The following is a 23,234-nucleotide window of genomic DNA, read 5'->3' on the forward strand; positions in this document are numbered from 1 at the left end:
CCCCTCGCATTAGCAGTCTAGAGAAAGGTTTCAAAATAACACCTACTGGTGCAGGATTGTTAGGGTAGAACAAACTGGTAAAGTGGCTCCCACTAGTGTCGCAGTACCTGAGGAGAAACCTAGCTGCCTCTTGCCTCTCTAGCAGGTGCTCCAAGATTAATAAGTGGGTCTCCTTCACATATAGCCTATGCACTTTTGATGTGGTGTTTTTGCCTAGTTTGGGGGTCCTTTGAGTCTGCACATGACCACTTTAAGAGCTGGGATTTTTTTCCCTACAGTTCTATAGTTTATTTGAATGTGCCCCCTAATGTTTTCCAAAGCCAGTTGTTTTGGAGGTTTGTCTCTTCTATACAGAATCTAAATGTTGGGGTGCTTGACATAGAACTCAAATCTCTCACTACTGGGTGAAATTTTGTGTATCTTTGAGATCTCTCCTTGCTATGGGGTACCACACGTAGGGTATAGTTTTTCTCCTTTGCAAGACCATACCTCTGCCTCTTCTCATATCAAGGATGTCCCATGTTGTAGAGGTTCTTATTTCCCAGTTTCCAGGCCATTTTCAATGGGAATTATTCTGAATGTAGTTGTAGATTGTTGTGTCTGTGGGAGGAGGTGAGTTAGGTTCTTCCTACGCTATCATCTTGAACCCTCACTCTTAAGAAAAAAACAGTTATTCCCATCCACATTGAATTTGGTCATTATCCACCCCAATTTTTTTTTTTTTTTGTATTTACTCTGAATAAAAAGGGAAGTCACCATTTCCAAGAAAATGCATAAAAAATCACCAGGACACAAAATGATATAACAAAATTTTAAGTTTCTAAGACTGTTTATGAACAGATTTAGAGAACATACTTTTTCTTTGAGAACATACTTATTTTAAAGGAACAAAGAATATCCAAAAAATGTTTGGGGTTTTTTACTTGATGTTGTGACCTAAACTACCCACAAGGCCTGTACTATAAATGATCATTTTGTTCCTACAGCGTATTATTAAAATATGCCATGGGACAAAGGAGTACTAATAGGCAAATTGAAATTCCCTTACATGCGAATAAAATCAGTGTGTAATAGCAGTTTCATTTCCTCTTAATAATCAGGATTGGTGGTTTCAGATTTTATGATATAGCTCTACAAAATCTTACCTAAACCATTCCCTTATTTGTTCTTCCTTAGTCGAATCATTATAGATAAGTTTTGAAGTGGCTTTATGTTTGGGTTAAATAAGAAATGGCTAATACAGAGGGAATAGAATCTCATGACTCTGAACCATTTTTCCATGTGTCTTCAAGATATGCTTAAACTAGATTCCATCTCTATATTAAGTTTCACTAGATGAGTACTACTGCAAATGCACATATTTATGGTTTTGTGGTTTATATAATACCATATTCAAAATAGCTTATACTACATGATAACTTCGTGGATTATGTTCAGATATTCAGTCTCTATTACAGATCATTGGCAAACCAGAAACTGTTTTTCAATAGAAAATAGTTATGCATAATAGATGGCATGATTTTGCTCTAATTTCCTAAAGGTCTATTTGTTCATTCTTCCTTAGGGGGCCCATCAAAATTACCATACAGCATTCTTATCTGTTGCAAATACTTTAAATAATAATTGATCTTGAAGGTCATAATAAAAAAATGCTAGACTAATTTTTATAGCAGCCTGAATCTGTTGTTGAGCTCATGAATATAGCTTTAATAATCTTTAAGATGTTAGTAAATAGAATCCAACAATATTTTAAAAATATGATGTATTATATTCAAATGAGACTTATTCCAGAAATGCAAGGTTGGTTTAACTTTTAGAAATCAATGAGTATAGGGCACCCTGGTGGCTCAGTCAAACATCTGACTCTTGGTTTCAGCTCAGGTTATGATCTCATGCTTCATGAGATTGAGCTGTGTGCTGACAGCATGGAGTCTGCTTGGGATTCTCTCTGTCTTTCTCTCTCTCTCTTTCTTCCCCTCCCCCACTCTCTCTCTCAAAATAAATTAATAAATAAAAAAAAAGAAAGCAATTGGTGTAATATGACTCATTATAGAATAAAGAAGGAAAACTAAATGATCATTATGATAGATGAAAAATTGACAGATTTAAATATCATTCATAATATTAAAAATTTCAGAAGACAAGGAATAGGAGAAACTTTTCTCTATATGAAAATTATCTATGAAAAATCTAGAGTTAAAATCACATTTACCAAAATATAGAACATTATCTTCCTAGGATCAAGAAATCAGTAAGGCAGTAATGTCCCCTCTTATCACTTCTATCCAACACTTCAGTGGAGATCCCAGGCACTCTACTCCACAGAAAAGAAATTAAAGCTATAAAGTTTGGAAAAGTAAAGTTAAAACTTTCAATATTTGCAAGTTGTTTGATTGGAATGTAGAAAATTATAATGAATCTTTTTAAAAATACTAAAATTAATAAGTGAATTGAGAAAGTATAACTTATATACATATATAATCAATTTTATATCTACATTTCAGAAATAATAATTAGAAATAATCAAATAACATCTTTTCTAATAATTGTAAAATTTCAAATAATCTATAATAGTCAAAATTTTTTGAAAAATGAAACATCTGAACTTATTAGTTCAGAATTATGCTTACATCAGAATATTTACATCAGAATACATTCAGTGTATTCACTGAGGTTGTTGAATTTACTGGATGGCTTAAAGTAATTTGTTGTGGGAAATAAGCTTAGGAATTTCCTGAGCCTGCACTGATGGGTTAACAAGGCATAAAGAATTAGAAAGCCATAGGATGTTCTCACCCAACTTTAGGTAAACAAGATTAGGTAAATAGGTATGGGGGGGGGGGAGGCCCCAGTATAGAGAGGGTGGGGCACAGGCCCCAATAGAGAACAAAGGTATATGAGGTAAAGAAGATTAGGTGTTCAGGGCAGAAATGCCCCCCAACTTAGTATTATAGCAGAAAGCTGCTTTCACAGGAAGGACGGACCAAATTAGGTAACAGGTAAATAGGGCTATAGACCACTGTGGGGTGAAGTTGCCCAGAGTGGAGCTAATTAGCAAAAGAAAGGTACCTTGTTGACCCTGAGGTAGCATGCTCTGTTTTTCTTGTCCCCTAGACCAGTTTAGGTAAACAGAAGTGGTCCTCATGTCTGCTGTAAATAACCTTCCACTGGGCGCCAGGATTTTGTTTTGTATTAACCCAAACCCCTAACCCCACATGTATTTTCAAAACCCCCTTTCCCTCAAGCCCATGAGTTAATGTTCAAAGTTTCACTGTCTCTTTGTGCACGTCCATCACCATGTTTGTAAGCCTTCTGATCCTAATAAAAATGGAGCAAGGACCCTGAATCAGGGCTATTCCCTATTTGTTCTTCTGTGTCCTATACTTTCTATAATTCCATCCACTAACCCCTATTTATAATGAAAGCCTCTATCTATCTATCTATCTATCTATCTATCATCTATTTTTAATTCCTGTTTGCTAAGTACACTGGAGTTATTAATGAGTATGCTTTCATCAATTTATTTGTCCTTTGATTATGTATTATTTTTCCTAGTTATTGGTTTGACTCCTTATTTAATCTCATATACATGTGATATAAATATATAAATTATGATATATAATATATATTTATATTTATAAATATCAATATTTATTTTATATATATATATATATATATATATATATATATATATATATATAAAATCTCATGAAAAAGTAAACTATAGGTTGCTTTGCTTTTTTTTCCCCCCAGAAAGTGAACATTCTTCCTTTTGTGTATAACTGTGAAGTGAGGAACTTAGAGCTTTAATAAATTTGAGATCATTTTTTGAAAATTCAGCTCATAATTCTCATGCTATCCTTATAAAGAGCTGAGATTCTTATCAAGTTACTGGTTGAACAGTGAAAGAATTTAGTTTTAGATTTTACTTTCTATTCTTAGAGAATCGGAATTTAATCAGTATAAGAATGTCCAAGATATCACAAATTCTTTACTTTTAACAACTCATTGCTTCTTACTGAGTAAAATTCTGGTGTGGGGAAAGGGTATTTTATAGAACTAAAACTAAGCAATTTTGCATCTCAGATTATTCCCAATTCTAATTTGTTTTTTCACTTACATACACTGTCATTAAATAATTTTTCCATTTCTTCCTAACCCTGTAAAGTCTTTGTCAGGGTAATTCTTCGGCTACTAGGTATGGATTCTACTTGGTTTTAAATTTTGAAATATTTCTCTGTCCGGGGTTTGGTTCTTTATTGTTTTCTTTGCATCCATTGCTTTTCAATTTTCAAACTTTTACTTTCCTGTTTATTGAATAGTCCATATGTCCATATCTAGCCATTAGAAGTACCTTATTTTCTTTATCTTCTAAATGTATTTCATTTCTGTACCATTATATCACTTCCATCACCCTGGAGAAGAAACTATCATTTCTGAAGAACCACGGTACACTGTAAACAACTCTCCCTGTATTCAATATTTTCTCGCATTTTCTATTTTTCACAAGTAAATATAGAATCATATCATTTCCTTATCAAAATGCTCCAGTAGCTTCCATCACATTCTGAAAAAAGAAAAAAGAAAAAAAAAATCCATGGTGTACCTGAATGATCTGGCCCCTAGCCACCTTTTCAAACTCACAATTCTCTCCAGTATCTTTTCTTTCTCAAAAAATATAAAAAAAAAAAAAATTAAAATGTGGAGAGTTGTGTCATTTTTTCTGTTCAGGGAGTTAATATACATTTTCATTTCCCTAGACTTGGAAAGTTCTTCCCTCAAATATTCACATGACTCATTCTTCACTTCATTTATGTAATTCTATCAAATTTGCCTTGCAATCATTCGATATAAAAAAGAGGTCATACCGTTTCACTACATCATTAGCTAACAAATCATCCACTTAAAAAAAATTCCTTCATAGTACTTTTTATTATCTAGCTGACATTTTATTTTCTATCTGTTTATTCACTTGGGCTCTTCCTATGACATTTTCACACTGTCTTGTAGTACTCCATGTTTTACTTTTCTTTGAATAGAAAGTGAACTCCTGGCATGCTTGGGCAATGTCTCATTTCTTTTGTAATTTCCATTACATAGTTACCTTTATGTTGCCAAACTCCTCATAGGGGTAAATTTTTTCTCTCTTGTTCTTTGCTCAAGTCCTGACAACTGAAAAGTTGTCCACTTCAACTTCCACTTATTATGGCTTCAATAAATATTTCACTAATTAGTTCATGGTTTACACCTCTAGGAACCCAACAAACACTTGCTGAATTAAAGTGCGTTGAATTTTCCCATTATTAATCATGTTATCAAGGATTTTGCTATATTATGTGGTATCAGAGAATAGTTCTATTTATGACAGTTTTTTATGTAAAATTTCAAAATATTATTATGGGACAATTATTCATGTTCATTAGTATAGCAGCTATTTTCATTCTTTGCTGATGGCCTAAGAAAATAACCTGGAGAAATGAAGCAATTATACAATATAGAATACAGTAGTGACTAGCCACACGTGGCTATTGAGCACTTGAAATGTGTCTAGTGCTAAATAAGATGTTCTGTAAGTGTAAAATACACGCTAGATTTTGAAAGCTTAGTAAGAAAATAATGTAAAATGTCTCATTTATAACTTTATATTGATTCCATCTTAAAAAGTCAATATATTTAGATTCATTTGTTTAAATTAAAGAATGGTTATATTTTATCTGTTTCTCTTTACTTTTCAAAATATGGCTACTACCACTTGTGGCTTGAGTCTATTTCTTTCAGATAGCATAGGACTAAATAGAGCTGAAACAGGAGGTCAAGTGGAGGATTGGTTAACCTTTTCATAGTGAAATTTTCTTGCATGCTAATTATTTTCATAGCATTTCAAACCCCCAATACATAACAGGTATATCTGCTAGTTGTATGATTACTGGCTCTGTTATTTTGAACTTTCTGGCATATCCTTGGATACCTGTACTAATTTTACATAGAAATTGTATTCTATCAAGAACTGTGGTAAGAAAATATATACACAGCATTAAAAAGGCCCAGCTTGTTCTTTAAAAATGACCCATCAAATTGAATACAATATATTCAATTTGGAGTAGGTAGATAGATAGATATAGATATGTAGATATGTAGATCTCTATCTCTATATCTATATCTATTATTACTCAGCAATCAACAATAATGAAATCTTGCCATTTCCAACAACATGGTTGGAACTAGAGTGTATTATGTTAAGTGAAGTAAGTCAAAGAAAGATGAATATCATATAATTTCATTCATAAATGAAATTCATAATTTCTTAAATGTGGAATTTAAGAAACAAAACAGAGGAACATAAGGGAAGGGAAGGAAAAATAAGATAAAAATAGAGAGGGAGGCAGACCATAAGAGACTGAAATACAGAGAACAAACCGAGGGTTGTTGGAGAAGTGGGTGGGGGGGATGGGCTACATGGGTTATGGGCATTAAGGTGAGCACTTGATGGGGTGAGCACTGGGTGTTATATGAAAGTGATAAATCACTGAATTCTACTCCTGAAACCAATGTTACACTCTATGGTAACTAATTTGAATTTAAATTTTAAGAAGTAACCTGTCAACAAACAATTAAGTGTGGATTGTCCGGTGCTGAAATTAAAACATTGTATTAGTAGGATAGATAATTATTGAGTATGTTGAGGCTTCTCTCTTGTAGTCAAATTGATAGACTGGTGTGGTGGATGGTGTTGCAGGAAGAGGAGTAATACATGAGATGCAAAATTTCATAGTTGGTTAGACGATGAGTAGAGAAATGATATACACATTACAATCATAAATTGGACCATATGAGGAACTTCCAAATGGAAGTGTGTACCTAAAGTTACATTCCATGTGCTGCTGCTTTTCTCGTAACATCTTTCAAAGAGGGAGATGTGCCGTAGTTATGGGTTCCAAGGATAGGCTTTGGAGGCCATGGCTGTCTGATGTGGGTGTCACCATGTTATTGCATAAGTACTACTAGTATAGTCTCTCTCTGTGCATAAAGGTCAAAGAATTTACGATAGTATTGACGCTAAACTTAACTTATGGAATATAAAAGCTTCTCCCACTTCTGAATTTCACGGCTATATATAGGAACAATCAATGTGATGTGGTCAAAAAGGGATTTACAAGGGCTGGACACTCGGGCTTGTTGTGTATAATATCCTATTAATTCTAAAAATCTTAATTGGTGGTTTAAAGACTTTGGTTAGCTTTAATTCTTTCATCTTACAATGCTCAAACTTTTGTTAATAAATTATGTCCTTAGGTGGTATGCTGGCCTTTTGTAAAACTGGATCTTTCTCCTAGAAGCTTGAGAAGAAGGGTTAACTAACTTGCCTGAGATCTACTTACCCCTTTTGCCTGTAGAACACCATTCCCCAAAGGGGGAAACAAGAAGACAAATTATCTGATTTATTTTCCTCATGGCCTGGACCTTAGTATTAATAACCTAATGATATTTTTCTAGGAGAAAGATATTTATCTCTAAAATGTCCTCAATAGGATATCCCTGGCTAAGGATTATAGTAAATAGAATCCCATATGGCTTGGATGTTTGAAAAATGTCACATAAGTTATACAAGTCATTGGTATATTAAATGGAGATGATTCACACTATAAGCGCTCATATTCTGTGAAAAAAAAACCCACACAAACATAATTTAAAGACTGAATCTATTCTGGGCTAGTAGGTGCATGTCCAATATGAAATATTAAGCTCCCCTAATCTATGAGCCTCACTCTACCTCATCTGAATGTTTTGATTGATTGTATTTTTGAATTCATTTTGTAAAATTTGATAGTGGGTAATATGCTTTATTTATGTGAATCTAATTTTACAATAAAACCCTGCATGTTAGGTAAAATTCTTAGAAACCTATTTAGCTAAGAATGATAACAAACAAGGCAAATACATTTACAAACTCTTTGGTCAGGCAAAAACAAAAATTCATACCAAAGTGTATCACGTGGGAATTCTATGAGAATTGTGTTATGTCATGTCTGAATAATCATGTACTGTTCATAAACATATATTGACTATCTTAAAAAAAAATGAACAGAGTTCCATGACAGCATAAAGTTTACTGGAAGGGAATATGGTGTAGAGCAGTATTTGTAATAGGTGCTACATAAAAGTTTATGAATATTAATATTTAAAATGTCCTTAAGTTCTACTCAAATCTATATTTTCTACTTTGGGTTTTTTTTAACAATAAGAATAGATCTTATAGGATGGTGCAAAGCCTTTGGTGATTAACCTTTCAGTTATTGGTTTAAGGCCAGTCCTGGCTTCTAGTTTTAGTATGTGTTTTAGGCTATCAAATAAAGCAAGCTTTCATTGTGGACTACAATTCAATATGTCCCCTTTAGTCATTCTATAATGCATTGAGTTTTGGGGCCAGAGAGTATTTAAGACTTCTAAGTGATCAGGCCCTATTTTCTTCAAGGACATCACAAGTTGGACAGCTTTGCCAAGATCAACTCCAATTCAGTTATGAATAGAGAGCCAATAAACACTTCCAAAAATTATATGTTTCTGAACATCTAGTTTAGCAGTGGCTTTTACATAAGACTCTTCAATTAATTTGCAGGTATTATCACATTTAAAAATTGTATTTTTCAGTATGGGAGTCTGAAGAAAAAATGCTGGTTGAGACAGAGAGAATGTTTAGTATTGGTATTATACTTACAACTATAATTTTGAGTTTACAGACTTCAATGGATAAACATTATAAAGTTGCAGGACTTAGGGTTTAGACAGTAGCAACTAAGTCAGAGGGTATTAATCTTTATGTCCTCCCATGGCCAATTGTTAATTCTCTTGTGCTGGCCATAAGGTAAAATGGAGAGCTGTGAGGACCCCTATAATTTCTCAAAGTACTGTCATTGTACTTGATCTATAGCATTTTTTCATTGAATTAGTTGTGCTTGGGCTGGACATTGTTTTTGTTTACCAGTATACTTTCTTTTTGCATTATCTATAGTCATATTTGTCAATCTCCTGGCTTTAGGACAAAGGAAGGGTTAGGCTCTTGTAATGTGGATCTTTGAACATGGGCCAGTTTGATTTTTAAGGTGAGGAAATTCTTTTGGGTTTTTGTTTGTCTATGAATTGTATCTGTTTGGGTAAAAAGGTCTGCTAAGTCAAATCACCTTTTTCATGTTTAACCAATGTCTAATAGAGTTGAGGCTCCCTAACTTCTACAACTGGGTTGAGATCCAAATATCACTTAAAGCTTTAATGTAGTCTGGTTTTGAAATTATCTCGTAATTTCATTCATAATTTCTTATGCTGTTTACAGTTTTGAATTTTTGTTTAATATCCCATTAAGGAATGATGGCCCTAAATAGAGTTCTCTTCTACCTTCTGGCTATTGTAATACCTTTTTATGCATTAGGCATCTTAGACTATTCATGACTTTTAAGTGACATCCTTTGTATCTGTCTGATTATTCCAGCAAGTAGATCAATTACCAGAATTCTGGCAAACCTGGGACATTGGCATCTAATATAATTCTAAACTCTTGCTTAATTTTTTTCCATCTTCTTTGATTTTCAGAAGTTTTTAAATGTAGCTTTGCAACAAACCAGAAGTTAGTTTTTTGTTTGCTTGATTGTTTTTTTGTAAATTAAGCAGCTCTACCTCCAGGAACTTAGGCAATGTTTATTGAGTTAAGGACCCAATTACAATCATGAAGAAATAACAATTAATTTAGTAAATTTGTCTCAGTATAATCTGTGGATGAGTTCTTGTAATAAAAAATAAAAGATTTTCTTTTGAGATGAACAAACAAATGTACATACCCAAGACCATAAAAGAAGGGAGGGTACATTTTTTGTTTTGTTTAAGTTTATTTATTTTGAGAGAGAAAGAGCACAAGCAGGGGAGGGGCAGAGAGAGAGGAGAGAGAGAATCCCAAGCAGGCTCAGCACTGTTAGTGCAGAGTCAACATGGAGCTTGATCTCATGAACCATGAGATCGTGGTCTGAGCCAAAGTCAAGAGTTGGATGCTTAACCGACTAAACCACCCAGGTGCCCCGAGGACACCTTTAATGAGGATTAATTCAAGGATTTAGGGAAACTGCTCAGTTACCTAAATGAAATTTATATTAAAGACCTATTTTCATAGACTATAGCAAATGATTTGCAGGTCCCAACCTGCTTGTTCTAGGTTATACGTGGAAAGAAACTTATGGCATTTGATCCAAATCCGTTCCCTATGAACAAAGCAAAAAGACCATAAGAATAGCTGGTGGTAAAAGACAAGTAGAAGGTATGGGAAGTATCACAGAGCAATTTTCCTGTTTAAACAGTCTGATCTTAAAATTTGGTTTGAGTTCACCTCTGTGGCATAATATGAGTGTATGTAAAATGAGAAGATGGAGACTGTTCAGAAAGTAGAGAGACAAGGGAACACTGAACAAGGTGGATACAGTATTGCATTTCAAATGAGTTAAAAAATTACTAAAGAGTAATCTAAGACCATTGAAGTAGTTTATTAGAAACTGAATATATTAGCTGTCCAGGTGAGAGAGCCACCACATCACTCAAGAGCAAGTGCAATGAATTCTCTGGGTAAAGCATGAAAGGACTAGACCTAAGGTTATGATGAGGAATTCTCAGACACCTCCTTAGGGACTGGTAATTATTCTATTGTGTGGTCATTGACCAATAAGGTCTGGAAGGAGCTACACAGTTTTTTGATCATTGTATCTATTTGTCTATCATCTGTATGTATGTGTGTGTATATACATATACATATATATCAGTCTATGTATGCATCTCTGTGTCATATATCTATATACCTATGTATTGATCATCTATATGTCCAAGTATCTATGTTTGTGTGTATCCATCTATGTATCTGACTGCCTCACTTTCTGTAATATTAGCAGCAATAAGAACATAGTGAGAAAGTTCATATGCACATCCCCAAAGCTCAGAAAAAAATACCTCCATCAAATTCTGATGCCAATATGTATCTTCTATCAACAGATACTGATAATTCAGCACTTATTTTTGGGTGTCTACTATGTGTAAGTTGTATTTTGGATGCAAAAATTAGGAAAAGCTTTTGTGGTCTTCAGAAGCATGCCTCTAAGTTGTGAGGTGTATATAAAAGACATCATGCCATAAGTACTTTTAATAATCATTTCCCTTTTTTGGATATAAGAAAAGCCATTCCTTCTATGTGTTGCTAAAACTTCCTTTTAAATTTGAGAGCCTGTTTCAAATGGAGATGTACCCACTTGGATCCACTGGAAAATAAGCAGAGATTCACATAGATTTCAAGTTGCTTTCAGGGTCACTTAAGAAGCTTTTGCAATAATTGAATGGGGGCTGTCCTTATGCATTTGGAGTCTGTCTGGTATACGCATTACATCTCCACTTGAAGTCAGAATCCCACATAGAGTGTTGCAGCTGTATTGGCAGTTAAGCAAAATGCATATTTCTGTTGAGCAGCATCACTGTGAATCACGGTAGAGGGAAACATTTATCTCTTATAAAACTTCCCACAGATGCACATCTCCCTGAGCTTTGTGAGTCTGTTTCTAACTCACGTGCCAGAGACAGAGCTCATTATTGCTTACTGTAATATTGCTTTCAACATGAGAACTCAATTTCCCATACAAGCTGCCAGAGTATTTATTCTGTTTATTACATTTAAGCAAAGTACAAATAAAATGATTCTGGGGGGAAGTGGAACACACCCTTGAAATAAACTAACCCATGTTTACTAAGAAACTTGTAATACATGTGATATCCAATGGAGATACAACAAAGCAGGTTGCCAGTTTTGAAGGGGCAGAGGAAAAGTTTGCATCAAAACTTGAATTAAATTCCTGACGCTTAGCCCGCTGCCATAATCTTTGCTATTTTATTTCCTAAAGCAGTGGGAAGCTTTTCTGAATATTTTGCAAAAATATACAGACATGTATAACATTACAATGCTGAGATCAAATGGTGATTAAATGAAAGCTCTGGTCATCTTCTGAGTGAAGGCACGCACACACTTGGTTTTGGTCCCGTGCCTTACACTCGGTTAGAATGTGTGAAAAATGCACTAAGTCTAGAAACTGCTGAACATGATCTTTAGCATTACTGACGAGAATCGAGTGATCATTATGTAAGGGAATATGTACTGTTGGTTCTGCAGACTATCCATCTAGTAACATCACATTTAAATAGATATGAGAAAGATAAACAGTTGCAGGTGTTCTCTGCTGCCCCAGTGAACAGAGATTACTGGAATCTCTCACTACTTTCTTCCAGAGTATCCCAGAGGAGAGAAACACCGCTTCATAAAAAGCAATATGATCATGGTAAAAAATAAAAATGACACAATAGCACTATCATCTCCTCATGTCTAGTCCGTGGGGGACTAAAAATCATGTTTACAAAAGAGTATAAGCTGTTATCCATGGATTTACAATAGAAGCCATGGTATTATGCTGTCCAATACAACATGATTTCTATGTTTGCATACTCAAATAATCATAATTCAATTTTCAGCCAGAAACAACTTTGTTTTTCTGATTATTCCTGACATCCCTTTTCCCCTTTGCCATTAGTGCTATCGTACTTACTTTTGTGTGTCACACTTGCCTATTTGGTTCCAATCACACATAATAAGTCACTTTATTTTCATTTTATTCCAACTGTATCTCAAAGCAAATGTCCACTAATTTGTTTTGAGGATATCCATGGCCCATTCCCTGATACAGCGCTCTTAGCAAAGGAAAAAATAAGGAGGGAAAGAAATTCAACAAAGCAAAATAGCCTGAGCATAAAATCCACAAATGGTTTTGTGTGTCATTTGAATATATGTATCTGAAAGAATTGGAGTTTGTTAGTATGACCCTTATGCTACTATTCTCACACTACCTTTGATTGCCAAACTTTCTGTGTATTAAATAAACATGAAATGACAACATGCTTGAAGAATTTAAATTCCTGTTCAGTTTCAATGCAAAGTTGCTGTTACTTGTGGCTTCATCCCAGATTTTGAAATAATAGCAAAGAAATGTAAGGAGACCACCAGCAACCCCTGCCCATGCTGTAGACCCAAATAAGGTCAAAAAAAGAAGGGCAAGAAGGGTAACTGACCTTTTGATTGACTCTTCAGAAAATAAAATATACATGAAATCATTGGCTTGGCTTAACATTTTCAAGTAATGATGGAAATGAACCTAGGGAGCCTTTCAAGTAAAAAGAGGAAGAAGCTTTATTTTTCAGAGTTTCCTGAAAATATGTATTATAGTGTTAACAAAAGAAAACCCACTTTGTGACCATAGGCAGCCTCTGCCTGCCCACGGCACAGAGGTATTCCCAAGTCACAGTTGCCCTTTTCTTCTAGAAATAATTACGTCTACAGACTACCTCTCCTCACCCTTCATGCTTTATTCACTTCCTCCCAAGGTCAAGAGAGATTAATAGGTCTGGTTTACTTTTTAAAAATGTTTATTCTTGAGAGAGAGAGAGAGAGAGAGACAAAGACAATGGGGGGCAGGGCAACAGGAGAGGGACACATAGAATATGAAGCAGGCTCTAGGCTCTGAGTTATCAGCACAGACCCTAATGCAGGTCTCAAAATCAAGAACCAGAGATCATCACCTGAGCCGAAGGTGGACACTTAACCAACCAAGCCACCCAGGTGCCCCTGGGTTACTTTCACCAGCTCTCTGCAGCTTTGCCTAAAAAACTGGAAGTATGTCCTAAGAGAGAGCTAATTTGGCTTCTCAAGCTCAGAATCTGGCAATAATTTACAATGTAGCTGCTTTTCTTTTTCCCTTGACCATCACAAAATTGTTTCTTTTTTTATTTGGTCTGAATTTGTTTATAACCCTATGTCTCTGAGTACCACCTTTGGAGCGTGTGTGTGTTTAAATTACTGTTTTATTTACTTTGCTTAGAAATTGACACAGGTTTTAAAAATAGGGAAGAAAAAGACAAAAAAAAAATAGTAACATCCAATACCAAGCAAATTCTACTTGATGTGGTGGACACTGTTACATAACCACACCTAAGTTATCCAGAGACAAAGACTACATGTAAATCAAATACATTCTAAATTAAGGGTAAATGGCCTATCTTGGGCCACTGGAGACTTTTCTATCTTTCTGTCAGGAAGAGGAGTGAGGTTAAAATTGGAGGCAAGAACTGGGACAGCCTTTAGGATACTCACTGTCCAGGTATGCAGTTTTTAAACTTCTATCATCAGCAACTCAGGGTCTATCCAGGGAGCTATGGAGCTAAGACTGACTTGGGATGCTGATGAGTATTTTTGGAGGGGAATGCCATAAGGTCAGTGAGAACTAAAAGGCACTGTGAAGTGCTACCTGGGCAGACAAGAAAAGAATTAAGGGACTCTTAATTTTCAGTTGAGTCATGTTAATTCTCTGAGCCTCAACTTCCTCCTTACACGACATGCTGCTTATCCTCTTGTGAAGACTAAAAGAGAAAATATGTGCAAATGTAGCTGTATCAGAATTCTAGTTCAAGTTACAGAGGCAGAGAAAATGAAGGGGCTAAGGTTCTTTTATCAATCGCTTAGAAACTGGATATCTTATTACTGTATCTATCATTTTTATCGCATTATCTGTGCTAATCACAACACTAGACATCTTATATTCACTGTCACGTTCGCAGATAAACTTAGAAAGTAATTACTTAATGTCCTCATTTTATATAAGAGGACACTAAATGCAAGGAAAGGTAAAGAGCTGGTAGAAGTCTCAGTAGTCTGTTTGTGGCATTGAAGTGATTCACCCTCAGGTTTTTACAACTCTGGACTTTGTTGCCTCCCCTCCCTCATGCTACATTAATTTAGAGTCCATCTCTGATGACCAAATGAATGGAGAAAGCAAGCAAGGTAGATATGAGACATCTGTTACAAGGAAGGAATCCCTGTATCTGATATGTGGTCTGACTTTTGTGTTATGGATCAATTCCAGATTAGCAGTTCAACTTGAACAAATATTTGAGTGAAGTCTATGTGTAGAGTCAATTATTAGCTGCTGGTACTCAGCATATCATTTTTTGTAGCAATTAAGAGCTTTGGTTTGGGTGATGGGAGCCCAATCTCTTCCACTTACTAGCTGTATTACCCTGGATAACTTACTTATTTTTTCAAGAGCAATAAAAGATATAAAATGAAGAAAATTATATTATCTACTTTATAGGATGTTTGGGAAATCTGATAAGAAAACATATAAAGTACTTATTGTGCCTGATACAGTATAGTAAAATGTCAATGCATGCTAATTATTATATTATTGTAATTTTCCTCATGCCACAAATGACTTTTTTTAAATAGCTTTACCCAGGTATTATTGATATACAAAAACACTGAACATAATTAATGTATATAATTTGATAAGTTCAGAGATATGCATATATCTCTGGACATATGACAATCAAGGTAATAAATGTGCCCATCACCTCCAAAAGGCTCCCTCTGCCCCCCACTTTGTGTATGTGTTAAGAACACTTAATGTCAGATCAGCCCTCTTAATAATTTTAAGTGCTATATAATAGTGAATTATTAACCATAAGCATGATGTTGTAAAACAGATCTCTAGAACACACTCCTCTATAAGTAAAACTTTGTACCAGTTGAACAACGACTGATTTCTCCATCTTCCCTAACCACTGGCCACCATCATTCTACTCTCTGTTTCTATGACTTTGACTATTTCAATAGCTCATGGAAGTAGAATGATGCAGTACTTGTCCTTCTGGCCTTTTTCACTTAGCATAATATTCTCTAGGTGTATCCATGTGGTTACATTCATCATGGCAAAGGGCTTGAATAACATTTCTCCAAAAAATATGCAATTCAAAGGTACATGACAACAGATGCATGAAAAGGTGCTCAGCATCACTAATCATCCAGGGAATCAGAATCAAAATCACGAGATACCACCTCATGTCTGTTAGAATGGCTACTATCAAGAAACAAAAGACAACAAGGGTTTCAAGTATGTGGAGAAATTGGAACCCTGTACACTGTTAGTGGGAATGTAAAATGGCACAGCCCCCATGGAAAGCAAGGAGGTATATAGCTCCTCAAAATATTAAACAACCATATGATCTAGCAATCCCACTTCTGGGTGTATATACAACAGATATGAAATCAGGATCTCTAAGAGATGTCTATACTCTTATGCTCATGGCAGCATCATTCACAATAGCCAAGGTACAGAAACGTCCTAAATGCCATCTACAGATGAATGGATTTTTAAAAATGTGGGATATACATAAAACAGATTATTCAGCCTTAAAAAAGAAGGAAATCCAAATGATTTTTATTGTGTGGCATGGAAAGAAAATTGGTAGTAGTTTCCATCTCTTCCCTGGGTTGTTAAGAGATGTTGTGTCAATTCTGTGTAGTTCTCCTTTGGCAACTTTTTATCACCACAATGTGCTTGAGTATTCTCGTCTTATCTTTAATTTGGGAATTCTGAGTGGGTCAAACTTGGAAATTGGGGTAAAAAGTGAGCTGAATAGGGTTTCTTATTTAGGCTGGATAAGTGGTCTCTCCCTCTGATGTTATTTGTATTCTGAGGTCTCACTGCTTTCTTATTTCCCTTGAGTCAAGATATAAAATCATCTTTCAATAGGGTTTGGAGTGGAAAGAAAGAAGAAATCTAGATCACTATTCCTTCTAATGTAACCACTCTTATCACAGGTTCTGAGCCTTTTGAAACTTTAAAGAATCATCTACAAATAGGATTGAGAAAGAGGAACCTGGTCAAGCACTCTTATTTAATTCACATTTTAAAAGTTTCTTAGGAATCAATAAAAAAAAAAAAGACTGACTGTAGTTTCATCCTGAGGGGGGAAGAAGAGAGGAAGGGGGATGGGAAGAGAACTATGTGAAGGAAATGTTTTTGACTTAATTCCCCAAATGGGAATGGGTGGTGAAATTATCTAGGAAGAGAGAGGTTAAAATATGATAAACATTTCATAAATTACAAAATCAATATTTAAGATTATGTTACACGATTTATTTTTTGCATTCACTAGCACTTGAAATCTTTAGCATATTGTATAGGATTGAAATGATTGAAACTATAGTCACTGAAAAATCTATATCCTTTTTTCTTTGTTTCTATATTTATTTCCAAAGTATGTGATATTTAAGTCAATGATAGAAGGTTTTTATTTTAATATTTGGGTCCAGTGAAGTCAATTTCTTTTTAAAAGAATCTTAAATTATAAGTTCAAATAACAAAACTTTTGGCGGCTTAGTACCAATAGAATATATTTTTATAATCACATCTGAATTTTGGGAATGACCAGCTAACTCAGAAATTCTTTCTTTATGTATCCCCCATTGTCTCCTGAAACATGAAGAAATAGGGAACATGGCTTATGGGAAAAAGCTTTCTTGCTGCATTATTTTTCTTCAAACATCAGAAGAATTTGTGCCACTCACACACATACATGCATATACGTTCACAGATAATAAGCCCGTAAAACACCACCAAATCAAAAGAAGCGAAGTAAAGTGACATTTAGGCTGTGAAGTCTTAATTTAGACACCACAATGATTAGAGTGTTTTAATATCATAATAACTGATAAATAGACTATGTGTCAGACATTTCATTCCTTTTTAATCAAAACTCCTAGTCTGCTAAATTAATAACCCCCTTGGGGTACAGTAGCAGATTTCCAATTTAGTCATAGAACATTAATAATGAAAAGTTCTGGGGGCACATTCCTTTATTTATGTTCCTCTTTTTATTTAATTATCAAGGAGGTTTAAAGAGACAAAGCAAGAAGGAGGGTGTTACCTTGACAGTTGCAAGCAATACAGATAAATGCAGAATGACTCAAATTATAGACTTTAAACATTGAAAGAACACTGTGGACTCAGGCACTTAAATCCACCCCCCGCCCTCACCCCCAAATTAGAAAGCCTTTCAGTAATGTTTCTGTTGTATGCTCAGCCAAGGTCTGCCTGGATACTTCCAATTCAATTCCATGAACATTTACTATCCATCTGTTATGCATCAAGCACTGGAGAAGCACAGAAAGGCACAAATAAATGAGTGGAAGATCTAGTTAACAAACTGGGTGGGAGGGGTATATAGAAAAATTAATTACAAAAATGTATAAAAGTAATTGAGCATTTATCATTTACCTTAAAACAAATGAGAAAAGACAACAAGTCTTTTTTAAAGGAATAAACAAAAATACTAAAGGCAAGAAAAATGTTATCAAAGGCCCAGAAATTATGGAAAACCGAGAGAGAGAGAGAGAGAGAGAGAGAGAGAGAGAGAGAGAAATTGGTAGAGGCCTGAGAAGGACCTGACAACCGAAAACCTGTGTGAAACAGCTCTGTGTTCCAAACCTGGAAGTGGTAGAAAAAGGATCAGGAAAGCTACCTGTGGCCAATATAAAGGAGGTACATTAAGGAAGTAATTTGGGTAACTGAGTGGACTTTCCCCTACAACAGTGCTGCCCCTTGAAGCACATTAGGTAGCGGAAACATTTGCCCACAGGCTGAAGCAGTAACTGCAAAAGCATGGCTAAGATAAAAGATGAACGCTACAGACGCTGAGGGCAGCAGGACAGCCACCTGCCCTGCCCAGCGACCGTCCCTCCCTCCCTCTTACAGTTCGAGATGGAAAATACATCCTCAATTAGGCATATGGCAAACGTACATACAATTTCTAACATAAAATCACAAATCACCAGGTATTTAGGGGAAGCAATCAAAATGAATAAGCAGCACCAAATTCTCCATGAGAAATCCAGTCTGGTGAGAACAGAAAAGCAATGATACTAAAAGAAAGGGAAGTTAAAACAGGTATAATTGATAGACTCATAAGGGTGACAAAGATGCTGCATCTATGATCCCAAAACAGACTTCTGTTTAAAAAGAAAAGCAATTTGAGTTCTTAGAAAATAAATAAGTATATAAACATATATTATTAATGGCAGAATGGAAAAAGCCACCATGAATTTTTCAAACTAGAATTCTGATTTCTTCCTCAATGTGATACAAGAAAAGTAGTAAGACAAACATATAAGAGAATCAGGTCTAGAAGAGCTACATAAACTTTACTCAAATAAAATGATACATAATATTTATAATAGAAAATATTAATAAATATATATATACATAGGTATATGTATATATATACACCTCTATACATTTGGAAGCTGGTCAATCCAGTGAAGCTCTATATAAATCTGCTTTTTCTATGATGCTGTTGTTTATAGTCAGTGGAGCAAGCATTTGGTAAGAAAAGAAAGATGCTAACTGGGAGAAAAAGGGTGTTAATTGGAACCTGAAAGAACAAGCTGGACCCTATAAAGTGCAGTTAGAAGCCACGTTGGTCACTTACTGCCTTTCAGTGTCCAGTTTCTGTGGTGTAAGTGATTTGGAGACAAGGGCACTCTTCATCCCGGAGCCAAACATGGCCCTGGCCCAGGATTTGGAGCAATTGGCAGAGGAGATCTGGCAGGAGTAGGAGAAGCTGTAGGCCTGGCTACTGCTCCACAGATAAGCAATAGGGTCCATGACTCGCATCAGTGCTTGGTGGTCTGTAGGCATGTAGAGCTTATAGCTCTTACCTCTCCTAAACCTCTCAGGTCAAATGTCTCTCCTGGCCACACTTGCCTGGGACTACACAGGGAAGGGAAGAGGTCCACCAATTTGAGAAATGATTGGGTATAACTGACCTGTAAGAGCAATGCCACTTGGATAGAGAGCAGAGCAAACTCAGGATGCTGATGTACTCAGCTATTATATTTATTTGAAATCACTGTCTCTTTCACATAAATTGTTTAATCGGTGTCACAATCCTGTTTTACATGACTCACATTGTATCTACATTATTCTTATTGTCATTGTTTTTGTTACTGTTGTTAGCAGACACCACAAATTTGTTCCAATAGTGAATCTTAAAACCCACACAAGCTTTGGGGCGCCTGGGTGGCTCAGTCAGTTGAGCGTCCGACTTTGGCTCAGGTCATGATCTCACGGTTTGTGAGTTCGAGTCCCACGTCGGGCTCTGTGCTGATAGCTCAGGGCCTGGAGTCTGCTTTAGATTCTGTGTCTGCCTCTCTGCTCCTCCCCTGCTCACGCTCTCTCTCTCTCAAAACTAAATAAAGATTAAAAATAAAATTAAAAAATAACCCACACAAGCTTTTATTAAAGACTTTCAACTGCTTGGCTCAAGTTATTCAACAAATTGGACTCTTTCTGTTAGAACTCTGTGATTGATTTATATTTCGTATCTTTTACATCCTAAGTCTAATGAGGGAGTGCATTTAGAAATAGTTCATGGATACTTTAATTCAGAATATTTATATGTATGCAGTCCAATCTGGTTTCTTGTTCTTTGTGTAGTATAATTTTTGTAACATGTTTTTGTATAAAAGCATGAAATGTTATATATATGTATATTTACACATTCTTCTAATCTAACAGTATAGCTCTAGATACTTATTCATATTGAACCCATGCCAGCCTAAAAGGTCAGCTGTTTCTTTTCGTAAATGAATTCCACCTCATCAATAACCCTTGGTTAAAAAAATACCATTTATCAACATATCATCTATTGATTCATATCTTCTGAAACTCATCTTTGTCCCCCTTTGGAATTGTTTGTTTGTTTCTTTATTTTTATCTAAAGATGACTTCCATCTTCTGACCCGGTCTCCTTGTTCCTTTCTTTACATGTGTATATGATTATTTTAAGCCTGGAGACAAAAATCATTTAGAAGATGAGTATTGCCTGTTTCTCTCAAAGCATAATAACAAACTGCAGCCCTAGTAAACTGGTTTTATTATTGAATCATATACATGAAGTCTAAAAGTAACTGAGAATTAAAGGGTACAAAAATGTAAAGAGGCTTATTTAATAAACCAGCTCAAAGATATTGTTAAAAAATATCTTTAATTCGATAATTCTGCAACATAAAGTAGAATCAAGGAAGACATTTGATATGGATTTCTTAGGAGTTGGAAAGAAGTAATGTGAATTGTAGCATGGCAATTAAAAATATTACAGAATATGATGTTGTTGAGATCATGTTCCTGGTCACAATTTTCAGTATGTGTTGGTTGTGTGACTTAGAACAGTATATTACTTTTCTAATTTTTGATTTCTCCCATCTGTAAGAAGATAATAGTAATGTCCATATTAGATATAGGATATATCTAATATACACTATTAGATATAGTGTAAGATGATTAGATAATGATTACTTAAAAGTATAGCATAATATATTTTTTCATTTTTTAAATGTTAAGCTTTTTAAATTTTATTTCAGTGTAGTTGACATACAGAGTTAGTTGCAGTTGTAAAATACAGTGATTCAACAATTATAGACACTACTTAGTGCTCATGATGTGTACTCAAGAAGGTTTTTGTTTTTTTTTTAAGTTTATTTTCAGAGACAGAGTGCACAGGGGAGGGGCAGAGAGAGGGAGAGAGAGAGAAACCCAGGTAGGCTCAGTGTTGTCAGCACAGAGCCCTGTGTGGGGCTCAATCCCACCAACTGTGAGATGATGACCTGAGCTGAAATCATGACCTGGACACTTAACCAACTGAGCCACCCAGGCACCCCGCTTTTTAAGTTTTAATTGCTGCAATACTGTCACAATCAACAAAATATCTTTGCTTTTGTTTATTTCTGCTTAGACTTGCCTTTACTCTTCCTGTTAACAATATCAAGTACTCCTAATAACCGTGAATGGGGTGAATTCTTGTAGCAGATGAATATGCTATATGCTAGATATGAATATGCTAAAGCAATTAATTAAAATGGCATATTATTTCATCTATCCACGTGTATCTTTTGACTTGAACCCTCCACTCCAGGCACTTAAACACTTAAAATCAAAATCAAACCTTCATTGAATGCACAAAACAAAAATTTTGATAAAATAAGATGCATTAGGGGCACCTGGGTGGTTCATTTGGTTAAGCCTCTGACTTCAGCTGAGGTCACGATCTCGCGGTTTACATGTTCAAGCCCGCATGGTGGTCTGTGCTGACAGCTCAGAGCCTGGAGCCTGCTTCGAGAGCCTGTGTCTCCCTCTCTCTGCCCTTCTCCCCTCATGCTCTCTCTCTCCTTCAAAAATAAATAAACATAAAAAAATTTTTTTTAAAAATAGGATGCATTAATTCCTAATATTCTCTTTTCTATATTTTCCCCCAATGCTAGCAAAGGGTATTTTCAGTCTTAAAATTCTTCCACTCAAGATGCACATGACTGAAGGCAGATGCCATGTAAGTGACTCTATTTGACTTTGTTCACTACTCTGGGTCTCTGACACCTTTACCATTAAAGGTGCATATCACGTAGGCTGTATTCTGCTTCTAGAAGGAAAATCTGTGGATAATGATGGCTGGTTGTATCACTTCAGAATCTGATGGTGGTTGTACAGTGCTTCAAAAGCAACAGGGTACTAAGTTGGCTTGTCTTTCCACTCAGGAACCCAAGATGCCTACGGCAGCTTTTAACAAGATGTCCTCCAAGGTGGAGGTATCTTTTTACTTATTTTTACCAGTGAGAAAAATCTTGCCAAGAAACACCAAGCATGGAGGACACAGGGACAATTTGGACTTGAGGGTAATCTTCCCAGAGAGGTGTGTCATCCCCAGTGGTCTCACACCTCGATTAAGCCTCAGCCCTTTTATTGTGATTCTTCTGCCTGTTCCTCTCTAGTAGAACAAGAATTGTTACATCTGGTCCATCTCTCTTATGGCCGTTTCAACAAAAAACATTGGTTACATAATAACTGGCTCATTTAGTCCTAAACCCACTCAAAGAAGCAGAGGACTTTTGTAATTGCTAGTTAGCTTTATCTTGTGTTAAATAACAAAGATTTATAATGCTCGTGAATTTAAAAGTTTGCATGGCCAAGTATTACTGAACAATAAATGTGTTGACTCAAATTTATGTATGTTCCATAACAAAATATACAAAATATCAAAACTAGAATGTTTATCATAGTTTTATCCTAAGGAGAAGAAACCATAACCATAATTTTGTAAACATTTATGACATTCCAATTCATGATTACCTTCATCTCTCATTTCTTAAAAACCTAGATATTTGTGAACATGTGATCATAAGTACTAGGATCACCAATGAAGATCACCAATAGAATGAGTTTTTCTTAGTCTCCCTGTGATAGATTATTATGGATGCTTTTTGCTGATGTATTAGGAAAAGAAGC

Source organism: Neofelis nebulosa, chromosome 3 (genome assembly GCF_028018385.1).
Source record: "Neofelis nebulosa isolate mNeoNeb1 chromosome 3, mNeoNeb1.pri, whole genome shotgun sequence".
NCBI lineage: Eukaryota > Metazoa > Chordata > Mammalia > Carnivora > Felidae > Neofelis > Neofelis nebulosa.